At 43.2% G+C, this 15,019-nt stretch overlaps 1 pseudogene; it reads left to right on the top strand.

Annotated features, from left to right (window-relative positions):
• The first annotated feature begins 4,093 nt into the window (after positions 1–4,093).
• Positions 4,094–7,158, top strand: LOC106827766 (MMS19 nucleotide excision repair protein homolog; annotated as a pseudogene).
• Positions 7,159–15,019: the final 7,861 nt, after the last annotated feature.

Genomic DNA, 15,019 nt, shown 5'->3' on the forward strand with positions numbered 1-15,019 from the left:
GAGAAATACTGATTCCTGAAGTTATTTTTTCCGCATCTTTCGCTCCCCTCCTTGCAACTCAGGTCCCAGACAAGGCATCCTAGGAAGATTTTTACTTTTGACATTAGAGTAAGCGAACATCAATTCCCTTAGGAGACTACAGTGATCTACTGCAAGGCAACTACATACCAGCAAGGTTACTGCAACTCCTCAATTTCTGAGTGACAGGTGGACAAGAAACATAACACATAAGAATGAGATTCATCTTGCCTTTTTTCTGATTTGCATTCTTGAAAAGAAAATTTCTTAACATTTATTGACATGGTAGGCACTTTAAGTAGCTTGCCTGGACAAGCTTTCAGACAGCTGTGCAAATCAGGACTTTTTTTTATTTCCACCTAGCTTGCAGTTTTGGAAAATAACCAAGGTCTGGTTTGGTTGATGTTCATGCTAGCAACACAGAGAATGTCTTCTGGGTGATAAATCCAAGAAAAAAGAAACCAAGGCCACATAAATGGCCATCAATCTCTTCAAACACTGATTTGATTAAAGCTGTAGTATCACTATTGTACTTTTCACTCACTCTTATCACAATAATTTTAACCGTTCTTATGCGATGGCCCATTTTCAGGTTATTGCCAGCTGCATACAGATCAAACTTGATGGACTTCAGTACAATCACCATTTTCAAACCTTTCAGCGAACACTTCATTGAGGTTTTGTAATGATCGTTTCCTAATGAAATCGAGTATTTAAATACTATGTAGTTATTGAATATAGACTTTGATTCATTCTAATTCAGCTTCTGAGAGTAATTTTCTTATGAGTCTATCAAATTTGTTAAGTTACATTAGCCTTTGCTCTTCCTAACCCTAGACTAGCTGGTATGATTCATAAAGTAGTAAAGGTTAGTTAAGTGGTATTCTGTATTACTCTTTCAATTGTTACAATATTGCTGAAATAGGTCACCATCACCAGAACTGTTGGTTAAACTACTAACATGAAGTTCTATTTCTTGAAACTTTCAGGTTGTCTCTATTCCCAGGAAGCCTTCTGCAGCTAACTAAATCTAGGTTTCATCCAGGGTGTCCAAGTGGCCCAGTTCTAGTTCACACGCAGGTGTAAGGAGTCTCATTGCATACTTAATCATCTGAACTAGAACACTTTTGAAAGCGAAGCATGAGCTGTTAATAATTACTCTGGGACAGTACTCATTGCCTCTGGCAAGCTGAGATACGTTATTATCCGAAGTGTAGCACAGATTTTAAGTGGACCATGAACACACCAATCATCATGTGAATATCACTCATAATCTCTCAGGGAGCTAATAGGCATGGTGAGCAAAACATCAGGGCTCCTATTTCCATGAAGATAAGATGCGTCAATTCACAAGGTGATCGATCAGTGGGGGAGACTGGCAAAAGCAGAAGTCCTTGGTCCTAGCAATCAAGTTTTTCATTGCTGGGATCCCGTAGGGCACTCTGACCTGGTGCACTATTGCACGGCATTGCTACAGGCTTTGATTCCAACCCATCTCCCTTCCCACCACCGGAACTAAAGATGAAGTGCCAGTGCTGGCCTTGTAGGTACCCTCAATCCTGGGAGGATTGTGCCGGGCTCTGCAAATACTGACTATGCCACCGGTGCCTTCATTTTAAGAAGGAATTTGAAGTTGGAGGGAGAAAAAATACAGAGATGAAAAAAAGGAGAAAGGGCAGAAGGAGACACTCAATATGTGAGTATCGGAGCTCCAGAATGAAAAAACAGATAAAGCAGATAACGCTGAGAGCCTGGTTGAGATCCAGGAAATAAAACTCAGAGAAGTGCTGGGGCCCTATTATGACCGGGTCCCCTTGGAGTTTAACTTTCAGAGTTGGCTACACTGAGCCTCCAGCAATTCATCAATTGCAGTTCGGGTTTTCCTACACAGCACTGGTTCCTACGATGGTTGCTGCTCCAGTAAGTTGTGATTCTCTGTATTCACCTCTTGGTCTCTCCCATTATGGGGGCAGCAGTTTGCCCTGAGACTTCATTTCTCTTACGGATTGCGCAATTAATAATAGAGACCTCAACTAAGTTGGAGTCAGGAATGCCTGTAGGAGTGCTCTCATGGCCTGTCGTACACTGTCAATGGCTCCAAACAGGATGAGTTGTGCACTTTCCTCTGTTTCTCTGCATTTGCTTATAGTTCAAGGAGACCGCCTAACTAAAATGGCAATTCTTTGTTCCTGAATAAACTCATTTTGTGGGTAAAACAAGTGGTCAATTTACGTTTTAAGTTGACACGTTTGGTGTCAGAAGTGGAATCCGAAGGAGGAGACCCCCAGGAGAGTGACCCCCAGAATCAAGCAAAGTACCCGTACCAAGCCCCTTGCAGTCTGCTTCCATGAGTTGCTGCCTACTTTCAGTTCCTTGACTCTCTTCTTGGATTCCGACATGTACTTGCTTTGCATTCCATTTGGAAAGGCTTTAGCCTTTCTGGTTCAAGCTTTTGTCCTTGGGCTCGAGGTTTCATCCCTGGGGAGTACTTGGTTCTTTTCTGAAGTGTAGTAGCAAGGCTCCTTTTGGGGATTGGGCTAGATGGAATCCAGGTGCTTTCCTGTGTTTTTGGATTCCTTCTAGAGTCATGGCTAGGACTCCAGCAACTGTCTTGGGTTTTCAGAAGAATTTGAGAAATGGGATCCAAGTCATCTAAATGCCCTGAGGGTAGCCCTCCTGGCCGGGTTTATGTTTAAGAATGATGGGCCCCCTACTTGTGGATTTTTAACGAAGTGGGTGAAACAGATCAAGATTAGTTTGCAATTACAATGGCCATCACGGGGAACTTTTGATCTGCCCAAATTCATTTTTTCTTAAAACCAAATTCAAAGGCTCTACAGTTAAACAAAATAAATGGTATGTTTATTTTAATTGGCATCTGGAGGCTTCCAAATGTGCAAAAAACTAAAATTTCCTCGCTATAAGACACCATATCCAAATTAGCCCAATTAACTAAGAAACTGAAGGAGAACAACAGTGCTTTGGAAGTCTTGTGTTCCTTGAGTCCCCCTCGCCCAACTTTCTGTCTCAGATGCCACCTTGTTTGTCTTTCTCAATGTATTTGCTTCAGGCTCCACTCCTTATGCCATCTTCCTCCTTCTCTTTTGCAGCTCCACTCCTATTCATTTGTTAGGCTGAGAGTTCCTAGAAAAATTATAACCTGCTGTTTCTTTCTCCAAAAATGAGGAAATGATTCTAGAATTTGACAGCGTGCAAATAAAAATCTTCAGTAAAAACAGAAGAAGCCCCACGTAACTCTTTAGCCATCTGAGCATGTAATCTTAATTTAGTCCATCTTCTAGAAGCGTAACTTGAATCTCACTATTCTTTTGAGTTTTGTAGCTGAAATATGGTTAAAATTTTTAACATAAAAGCTATAAGATCTCTGTTTATGTCTGTATACGTGGCTATGGATACATTTTATATATATATATATCTGATATATATATTTTATATTTTTTTAACTCCAGACAATATTACCAAAATTAATTTGTAAGAGAGCTCTACTTAATCAGCTTTGGATTAAGTGCTTATAAACTAAGTATTCTCTAATCTCAGAAATGTAATAGAAACTAACCCAAATGCTTTTCAAGTTTATGTGATCTAGTATTAATATTTAGTAAATAGAAGTTAGCTTAAGGTTGTTTATTTAGTTAAAGCAGGCATGTCACTAGAGTTACCAACACTGAGTGTAATGCAGACATACAACTTTCATTCTACCCGGATTTATTAAGCTCATGTTATCTCTGTTATAAAGCTCATCAGCAAAATAATAATAATAACATAAGATGATGGCTAATTGCTTTAATGTCACATGGAGGTTTTGTGAGTAATCTAAACATAATTGTTGGCAATAAATGACTTCAATAGATAAAAATGGGATAAGCATTTTTGGGTGCAATAATTACATTTTCTGGTATTTGTGCTTGAAAAGTAGCTTCCAAAATCTTTTTGGTAACTTGAAACTTTAGAGATTTTTCTAACTTAAATTAAATGATGGAATTTTATTGAATATCTGGATGATTTTATAAACAAGATAAGATACTTAAACATTAATTATTGCATGGTTTGCATCATGGCCACCACCACTGCTCTGGAGGTGGTGGCACCTACGGCACCCTGTGGGCCCTTGTGCACGACTTTGTCATGGGTGAGCAGGAGGGCCCCTTGGCCAAGTGGCTGCAGACATGAAATCTGGGAGCTATACAGTGTTAAAAGTGGTGGAAGCCCTTGGCTCCTCTCTAGAGAATCCAGAACCACGATCTCAGGCACAATGAATCCAGCTTTTGCCGCAGATGCTATCCCAGCGTCACTCCTTGCTCCTAGAGATGGAAGTTGTTCACCTGATCTTATTCTTTGAGAACTGGCTGAAGGACCACCATCTTGTGATCCCATCTGTCCTGCAGGGTTTGAGAGCACTAAGCCTGTGTGTGTCCCAACACCCAGGACTGGCTGTCTCTGTGCTTAAAGCCATCTTCCAGGTGGCCCACATACAGTCCCTGCCACAAGTGGACTGACACACTGTATATACTATCATCAGCAACTTCACACGTACCTGGGAAGAAGAGCCAAAGGGCCTAGGAGCTCACTTCACCTTTGGCTTCAGGTGATGGTTGGGGAAGAGGATCCCTGTAATCTTCTGGTGGCCTTCCACATCGTCCATGACCTCATCTCCAGGGACTAGAGTCTGGGACCCTTTGTGGAAGAGTTGTTTGAAGTGACATCTTGTTATTTCCCTTTTGATTTTACCCCTCCACCTAATGACCCCATGGTATGCAGAGAGAAGATCTCATCCTGAGTTTTTGAGCTGTGCTGGCTTCTACACCACAATTTGCTAAGTTCCTGCTGCCCCTGCTGATTGAGAAAGTGGATCCCAAGATTCTGAGTGCCAAGCTGGATTCTCTACAGACTCTGAATGCTTGCCATTCTTTGTAAGGACAGAAGGAACTGAAGGACTTCCTCCCCATCCTTTGGGTTTCTATCACAGGGAGATGTTCCAGAAAGCAAGTGAGTGGGTAGAGACTGAGGGCCAACCAGCCCTCCACTCCCTGACTGCATGTGTGGCTCACTCTGTGCCAAGGGCTGATGCTGAGGACCTCCTGGACTCTTTTGTTAGCAACATTCTACAGGACTGCAGGCACCATCTGTGTGAACTGGACCTGAAACAGGTATGGCCTAGTTCCAAACTGCTGCAGGCCGCTGCATGGGCCTCTGCCCAGACCTGTGACCACATCACCAGCAACATGCTGCCTTTACTGCTAGAACAGTTCCACAGGCACAGGCAGAGCAACCCGTGGCAGACAATCCTGGAAATGATCCTGGGTTTCTTGAAGCTGCAACAGAAATGGAGCTATGAAGACAAGGATGAAAGGCCTCTGAGTGGCTTCAAAGACCAGCTGTGCTCACTGGCATTCATGGCCTTGACAGACCCCGACAGCCAGCTTCAGCTTGTTAGCATCAGTACACTCACAGTCTTGGGTGCCCAGCCAGGTCTCCTGCATCCCAGAGACTTAGAGCTGGTGGTGGGTCACCTATATAGACTGAGCTTCCTGGAGGAGGATTCCCAAAGTTGCAGGGTGGCAGCACTGGAAGCATCAGGTATCCTGGCCACTCTCTACCCTGTGGCCTTCAGCAGCCACCCAGTGCCCAAGCTTGCTGAGGAGCTGTGCTTGGGGGAGTCAGATGTGGCCAAAGGGGATGGTCCCACCAAATGCTGCATCTGTGCTGTCTCCAGCCCTTGTCAGCTGTATCAACACATCCCAGCCTTGTCAAGGAGACTGCCTCTGCTGCTTTAGCATCTCTGCCAGATGAACCAAGGGAATATGGCCGCGGGACCGAGTGAAATTATTGCTATCTGTCAAAGCCTCCAGCAGGTGGTGGAAAAATACCAGCTAGACCCCATGCGTTGTTGGTATTTCCATCAGATAGCTCTACCCTGCCTGCTTGCCTTGGCTGTGCAGCCTTCTCTGCCAGAGAAGGGGCACTCAGTTCTGAGAAAAGTGCTGTTGGTGGATGAGGTCTTGGCCACCGTGGTGTTTGTCCTTGGCACTGCCACCACCCACTCGAGCCCTGACTTAGCTGCCCAGAGTGTTGCCCGCATTGTGCCCCTCTTCTTGGATGGCAACGTCTCCCTTCTGCCTGAAAACAGCATCCCTTCCCTTGCAGATTCCATCCATCCCAAGATGGTTCTTCAGGGCAGAGGCGGCTGGTTGTACTGCTCATGGCCTTCGTCTGCTCCCTGCCTCGAAATGTGGAAATGCCTCAGCTGAACCAACTCATGCAGGAGATTTTAGAGCTGAGCTGCTGCCACAGCTACCCCGTCTCCACCAGCCCTGCCAAGTTCTTTGCAGGACTCCTCAACAGGCACCCCGCAGGGCAACAGCTGGGGGAATTCCTACAGCTGGCTGTGGACAGAGTGGAGGCTGGGCTGGGCTCTGGGCCTTGGAGTCAGGCCTTCACACTGCTTCTCTTGGTAACAAAGGCCCTATCGCTCAGATATCCTCCTCTCAGCTCCTGCCTTACAGGCTGGCTCATGGCTCCTGAGTGATCCGTGATCCGTGATCCATGATGGCTTCCCTCTGATCGTGGCTGACTGCACTGAGTGTTCACTCATGCTGGCCAAGCTGAAGTGAGGATCACGTTGCACCAGCGGTTCTTCACAGATAATGTGCCTGCTTTGGTCCAGGGCTTCCATGCTGCTCCTCAAGATGTGAAGGCAAATTACCTGAAGGGTCTGTCTCCCGTACTTAGGATGCTTAAGCCTGTACTCTTGCCAGAGCTGCCCACGCTGCTTTCCTTGCTGCTGGAGGCCCTGTCCTGCCCCCAGTCTATGGTACAGCTCTCCACCCTCAGCTGCCTTTAGCCTCTTCTACTGGAAGCACCCCAAGTCATGAGTCTTCACGTTGACACCCTCGTCATCAAATTCCTGAACCTCAGCTCTAGCCCTTCCATGGCTGTTCAGAGTGCTGCACTGCAGTGTATGCATGCTCTCACTCACCTGCCCAGCCCTGTGCTGCTGACCTACAAACCACAGGTGATCGGGGCCTTCCCAAACCCTCAGATGACAAGAAGAGACTGGAACACCAGGAAGCAGTGTCAGCCAGGACAGAGTGGCTTCTGCCGGGGAGCCCTGGAAGCTGAGCCCTCGGTCCTGGCCTAGACTGTTCTGACAGACAATCTCACCTAGGTAACTGTTGAGCCATCTTACCCAAGGCAGGGAGACCACTGGCCTTTGACTGCCTTTCCCACAGACATGGCACAAATGCTGGGCCTCTGTTGCATGGCTGTACAAGAAACACAGGAATCCTGATTTCTAATGAATATGTGAAGTAACTAAGTGTGAGACCACTTGCGTTTGAAGAAAGATCTTGGTCTTGGGGCTCTTCGATTTATATGTCAGGAAAAGGGAGAGATGCTGCTGAACGATGAATGCCGATGAGTGCGGCCCTGAGGACCAGGGATGATGGATGTGTGTACCTCCTGGAGACTAAAGATTTCTTTTGGTAAAAAGTTAATTGATTAATTAATTTAATTTTTAAAAACTACTGAACATAGTTATCTGCTTTTGGCTTCCTTTACAAAGAAACTAAAGATATTTGGACCTGTTGGTAAACATTTTGTGCTACATTGGAAAATTGATTATAAGGGAAATATATTTCTAGGAATTATACAATGTATGCATAAATTTGCCAATAGCAGACCATTCATAATTATTTAAAGCTATAAAAATAAGGGAAACATCTCCATATGGAAGGAAAATAGGATGTGTGTTTCAGGAAAAGAAGGTATGAGGAATGGAAATGCATTCCGTTGAGGGCAAAGAAACCAATATTGTCCTAAAGAGAGACTGGATATTTTGGAACGGGAAGGGAAAAGAACAGGGCAAAATCTGAATATAAATATGAAATTGAGGAAGGTTTATGGAAAGGTATTTTGGAAAGGAATTTTATGTGTGGGCAGGACTAGCCAAGATTGGAATGAGTGAGTTTTAAATATCAAGAGTAAGCTGATGCAAAAATTAAAATTTGGCTTTCTTTTCGTTAAAAGAACAAGGTTTTCTTGGACTACTGGTCCGCTTTTGATAACACACTGTGAAAGATTCTTTACCTTATATGTCATATGCCTAGAAAACAAAGATTTGTGTTTTATCTAAAAGATTTTCAGTTTTGTTTTGATCAGGTCTTTCATCAGGAAAACTGTTTCCTTAATATTAAAGGAGTTACATTTTAATTACAACTATGTAACCTTTTGTATTTGCCTTTGAAATCTTGCATTGTTACTTTGGTCAAATAGATATGATGTTATCACTTGTAATTCTAGTTACTACCTAAAAATGTATGTCATAAACATGCTCAAATTTCCTTGTCAGTTGATTTATAATGAACCCTCATCGGATCCTTAACAATTGTCTTTTTTTGAAGTCTTTTGTCAGTTACAGACAGTTATTGTTGTATTCTGATGCTTTTAAAAGTATGTTTCATCTTCAAAGAGTTTCAGGGAGAAGACATTGACAAGTACTCTGGAATAAAGATTTGTGATAATTTTAAGATTATAGCACCGAACTGGGTCAGAATTTTTAAAACTTGAATGGAAAACTGATTACTTTAATGTTTTGCTTTCCAGATGTAAAAGACCCCTTTTTCTCCTCTCTTTTAAGCTATCTATAGCTTACAGCAGTTTGGTAAATTGTAACTCCAAAACAATGTCTAAAGAATTTATCTTTGTCTCCCTACCATATCTCTCCAGATCTCAGAATCTCTTAAGTATTCTTTTCATGACAATATATGTATTTCTACAAATTCAGTGAGAACCTGTTCCCCTTCTTACACGACACCATGGAAATAATGGCTATGTCACCAAGGCTTTCACAGATTGTCATAGTCAAGAAAGATGTACATAGACTCAGAAATGACCAGACAGCTTTAAGAAACTGCTTGAAAAAACAGGCCTAGTACTTTGCCTACAAGGTTCTAACAAAGCAACCTTAAAAAGAATTTCTATGGTCAATCTCTGTTCTTGCTGCATTTATATAAAGAACTAGGCCAAATTTAATACAAACAAATTAGTTTTACTATCATTATCTTTAAGAAAAAATGGGAGTAATTCTGGAGAGAGAAATTATGTTTGTCCCTTCATAGATATTAAGTTCTAGTCCTATTAATTGTCTTTAAGGTTTTGTGATACACTTGTAAGCTGGACTGGATCCTAAATTCTCCTGACTTCCTTAAATGTCTGGCTACAACTTTCCAAACTACCGTTTCCAGTTTTCACTGCCTTTCAAAGCTCTTGAGGAGGGACTATACCGGGTGGAAACCAGACTTTGGGGACTCATGCCTTGGGTACACACCTCACAGATAAAGAAGGCTCCACCTGACATCTGGTCCTGTACCAACACTGGAGACATTCATACAATGGATTGGAGGAGAAGCAGCTAACATCTGAGGCAGACAGCTTTCCCAAAATGACTGGACCAGGCCTGTACACTGTTTACTTGATGTTGCTTCTTACCTTATTTTCTCTCTCTCTTTCCTGCGAAGACAATGCTTTTATCTGCATTTGCTGAATATCTGGTGAAAGGTTGAAGGCTCTCCCATTGTTGGATTTGTCATCAGAAATCTTAATCTATCTAGGACAGAAGTGACCTCTTAGTTCCCACATCAGTATTTTTACTGGAATCCCAAGTGCTACTATATGGTTCAATTGTTCCACAGGCCTACTTTATGAAGTTAGGGTACTAAGCCCACTTCACGTGGCTTCTTGTTTCAGTTTAACCCACCCCTAGGATGGGAAAATGAGACCTCTCGAATAGCCATATAAGAAAATTTCTGGGACCACCAATGTAAATCAGGCCATTTGTAAACTTCTTGACATACACTTATATTTAGGTAACCTCTCAGTATGTAAGAACATAATGCCTGAGCTTGGGTTAAATTATGCTAATGCCTTTATGCCAATGAATGAGTCCATAGATACCATCACTTCTGTGGGAGCCTTATGGTTATAACTTCCTGTGTGGAAGTTTGGGGAATGGCCTTTATGCTTGGTTGACTCATCGTTTTGACAGCTGAAGAATATAAGGAGAGTGTGCCTTTGCTGTATTCACTGTCCTATTCTCTCTACATTAAGCCTCTCATTGGTCGATCACCTTAAACCTCTATAATCGCCTTAAATAAGAACTTCCAGGAGGCATGATGATTCTGGGTTTGCCTCTGTGTAGAAAACTTTCTTTCCATGTATTGAAGTGACTGCCAATCAACAAATGAGCAAGAATCTTACCCTGACACTAGAAGAGTTGGCCAACTCTGCAGCCAAGGCATTTTCAGCTCAGCAACGGTTGCTTAAGTCATTGGGCAAGGTAGTTTTGAAGAATTGTATAGACTTTAATTATATGCTTACTGAGCAAGGAGGTGTCTGTGCAATAGCAAACACCTCCTATTGCACGTGGATAAATGTCTCTGGGGAGGTTGAGACCCAATTACATAATATTAGAGAGCAGGCACATTGGCTACAATAAATTTCACCTGAAAATCCACTGTCTTTGGATGTATCCAGCTGGTTGCCTTCAGGTCTGGGCTCCTGGTTTGGAACTATCCTGCAAACTGGATTTATAGTACTGCTCTTGATCTTGCTTTGTATATTTGTTGTAAAGTTCTGTACTTGTTGCCTGTTGAACCTTTGTAAAGATGACATACCTAATAAGGTGATGCTAGCCAGCACCTCCAGATGACTTCCAAAGCCTACAACCTCAGAAAAATATAGACTCTGGCTAACAAATGCCTGAGAATTCTCCCTCATTCCTTTCCTTGTTACTGAAATGTGGCCTCAGACTGTGCACCTTCTCTTCCACCTGGGACATGACAACTGGGAAAGATCCTTCCTGGCACTGAGGGACAAAGGCTACCAAACTCAGAAGACCTGACTCTTGGCCAGTGATGCTCTCAGAGAAGGATCTTGATCCAAAGGGATAAATGTGAAATTAATAAAACAAACCTCAACTAAATTGGAGTCAGGAAGGCCTGAAGGGGAGGTCTCATGCTCTGTCATACATGATCAATTACTCCAAACAGAAGGAGATGTCTGCATGCATATCTGACAGGAACGTGTTTGTTACGTTACTATGCACCAGAGGGAAGGAAGATTTCCCTGCATGGCAACAGCCCAGCCAATGAGAGACCATAGCAATGCAACCAGTGGAAACTCTGTACACTTTGGACTCCCAGTTTCCTACAATGGACTCTGTATCTTATGGCTCCTCCCCAGTTCCCCATTTCTGGGGACCTTCTGAATCAGACAGATATGGCTTAGGATTCTGCCACTGCCACTTTCCAGCTTCATGACACCATTGGAGATGGTATAGCTCTCCACAGCTACATTACCTCAACCCTCTAGGGGTTTTTTGGTGTTTATTTTTTTTTTTTGAGGCAGATTAGCTCTGATCTAACATCTGCTACCAAGCCTCCTCTTTTTGCTGAGGAAGACTGGCCCTGAACTAATATCTCTGCCCATCTTCCTCTACTTTATATGTGGGATGCCTGCCAAAGCATGGCTTGATGAGCAGTGCATAGGTCCATACCTGGGATCCAAAGAGACAAACCCCAGGCCGCCCAAGCGGAGTGTAAACCTAACCACTATGCCACTGGACCAGCCCCTCAACCTTCAGTTTTTAGCTGATTGTTTCATGGCTGGACACCTAACTCTGGCTGGACACCCGCTATATGTTTGAACCTGATCCCCAAAGTGATGGTATTTGGAGGTGGGGCCTTGGGGAGGTGTTTCGGTCATGAGGGTGGAGCCCTCATGAATTGGATTAATCCTCTTCTAAGAAGAGCACCCAGAGAGCTCTTTTTCCCCTTCCACCATGTAAGAACACAGCAAGAAGATGGCTGTCCATAAACAAGGAAGTCGGCTTCTCACCAGGCACCGAACCTACCCGCATATGTAAGAAATAAATGTTTGTTGTTTAAACCAGCCTATGCTGCTTTTGCTGTAGCAGCCCAAAGGAGCAATGACAGAAATTGATACCAAGAAGCAGGGATGCTGCTGTAACAAATGCCTAAAGGTATGGAAGTGGCGTTAGAACTGGGGAATAGGCAGAGGCTGGAAGAGTTTTGAGGTATATGCCAGAAAAAGCCTAGGTTGCCATGAATAGACCTTTACAGGCAATTCTGATGAGAGCTCAGAACGAAAAGAGGAGAGCTGAAAAGGAAGCCTCAATCTTCTTCGAGAATATCTGAGGAATCATGAGCGGAATGCTTGTCGACATGGACAGGAAGGTCTGATTGAGGTCTCACACAGACATGAGAAACATGTTTTGGACGCTGGAAGAAAAGCAGTCCTGTTATGAAGCGGCAAAGCTCTTGGCTGAATTGTGTTTGTGCTCTAGTGTCTTGTGGGAGGTAGAATTTGCCAGCACTGAAATTGGATAGTCAGCTGAAGAAATTTCCAAGCAAAGCAGATAAGCAAAATGTAAAAGTGCAGCTTGGCTCCTCCTCATGACTTATAGTAAGATGCCAGACAGGAGAGACGGCTGAACGCAGAATTTAAAGATTTGAAGAATTCTCAGCCTATTCATATGGCAAAAAGTGAAAACACTAGGAGTGTGGTCAAGAACTATTTGATGACTGTTTCCTCCACGTCTTTTCACATATCTATTGAAACCTTGCTGTTCTTGAAGCCAAATCTTCTGACTCGGAAAGGAATTTAGGGATCTATAATTGCTGAGCATCTCTTACCTCATCTGTAAAATGGGAATAATAATAGTACCTTCCTTGTAGGATTGCTCTGAGGATGATACGTAATAATGTATGAAAAACCACCAGTAGAGCTCTGGAAACATAGTATGTGCTTAATAAATCACAGCCATTAGCTTCCTGTAAATTTCTGTCTCCCAAATAAACCACCAATTTATTAAGAATTCAAGTCATTCCTGGTACCCTATCCCTCCGTCACTCTATAAACACACCAATCCGATGAGTCCTTCAAATTGACTGGGACATACGAGCCCCCTGATACCACCAGTCTCTGAAAAGTGCCAGACTCCCTTTCTTTGCACTGCTGTCCACAGGTTAAGGTGGGTGGGTGGGGAGAGTAGGGCAGTGGCCCTTGTCAAGAAGTGGTGCCTACTGGGTGGTCGTAAGACCACTGTGAGGAGATGGAAGACCTTTCTTGCCTCTCTGCTGGGTGGATGTTCTGAGCCCCAGGACGGCTCTCTACACCTGCATTAGTAAAGTTGGAAACAGACAACGGTTTTGTTCTGTTGATAGTTCTAGAGAAACCTACCCTTTATGCTAACGTACACATGTTGACAGACCATATCTGCTTAAGTCGTTGAGTGCGCTGTGCCCCCAAGTTTGGTAAAAGACTGGAGACTTATTGAATATCAAACTCACACTTTTCCTCACACTCATGGCACTGAGCGAGGAACAACAGGAATGCACAAGTGGGTTTTTTTTCACTATTTGCCAAAATGATCGTTGTTTACTTTCTACCTTAAATGCCTTCTCTCTACAAAGCCTCCTCTGAGTCCTTCAGTCAGAATGCTCTCACTGTGATGGAGAAATTCCAGGTGGTCTGACTGGGTCACCTGCCTCTCCCCTCCTCCCCCTACCATAGACTGTGAGCTTACTTTTATGGATAATCATTGCAGCTAATATTTATTGAAGGCTGTCCTATTTCAGGCTCCCTGATAAATGTTTTAAAAGGATTATCTCATTTGCTCATCAAACAACCCTTTCAGGTGGTACTGTTACTCATCCTCCCTTCACAGAGAAGGAAATTAAGGCCAAAGACAGTTAAATAATAAATCCAAGTTCACCCAACTACGAAGAATAGGGTCTGCCTGAACCCAAGGCCATGGCATAACCACTGCCCCATACTGCCTCTAGGAAGGGAAAGAGGACGTCTCCTACCCATCATTGCTACCCTACCCTGCCCAGGTGAGTGCCTGGAACAGGGATATGCTTAGTCAGTGCTGATCGGTACTGAGTGGAGCAGAAATGCCAGGAATGGTGAGTGTCTTTCCTATGACTGATTGCTGTCTGACTTCTCTGCTATGAAGAGGAGGAAAGTGCTGGAGCAAACACATTCCTCTGGCTTGTAGCTCTCTCTGATCTTGTCCATTTTTGCTCCTTTTTCACTCCTCCTCATGTCTAACTTCATCATGTGGGTTAGAAGTTGGATTGTTTGTCTTTTTGCCATTGAGTTATATGAATTCTTTACATGCGTGGGATATTAATCTCTTATCGGATATATGATTTGCAAATATTTTCGCCCACTCAGTAGGTTGCGTTTTCATTTTGTTGATGGCTTTCTTTTTTTTTTTCTGCTTTATCTCCCCCAACCCCCCTGGCATATAGTTGTATGTCCTAGTTGCACGTCCTTCAAGTTGTGTAAGTTGATGGCTTTCTTTGCTGTGCAGAAGCTTTTTAGTTTGACGTAGGCCGCCTTGTTTATTTTTGCTTTTGTTGCCTTTGCCTTTAGAGTCAGATCCAAAAAGTCATCGCCAAGACCAACGTCAAGGAGCTCACCGCCTATGTTTTGTTCTAGGGGTTTTGTGGCCTCAGGTCTCACATTCAAGTCTTTATTGTATTGCATATTTGAAAGTTGCTAAGACCCTAAATCTAAAAAGTTATCCTCACAAGAAAAAAAAATGCTTGTAACTTTATGTGGCAACAGATGGTGACTAGATTAGCTGTGGTCATCATTTCACAATGTATCCAAACATGGAATCATTATGTTGAACACCTGAAACTAATATAATGTTATAAGTCACTTATACCTCAATAAAAAAAAGTTGGGGCTTAATACACACAAACAGCAATCAGAACTCTGAACACCCTGTGTGGAATTGAGAGAGGAGAAATATGGAATCCAGGAAAATGGGAGATGTGTAAGGAAATATTTAACCTAATGAAATCACAATGTTATCTAAAATCAGCGTATTGCAAACAAAGTCAATGTTTGAGCGCTGGTTCAGTGGCCTTTTGATTCTGATCGCACTTGG

Source organism: Equus asinus, chromosome 3 (genome assembly GCF_041296235.1).
Source record: "Equus asinus isolate D_3611 breed Donkey chromosome 3, EquAss-T2T_v2, whole genome shotgun sequence".
Classification (NCBI taxonomy): Eukaryota; Metazoa; Chordata; class Mammalia; order Perissodactyla; family Equidae; genus Equus; species Equus asinus.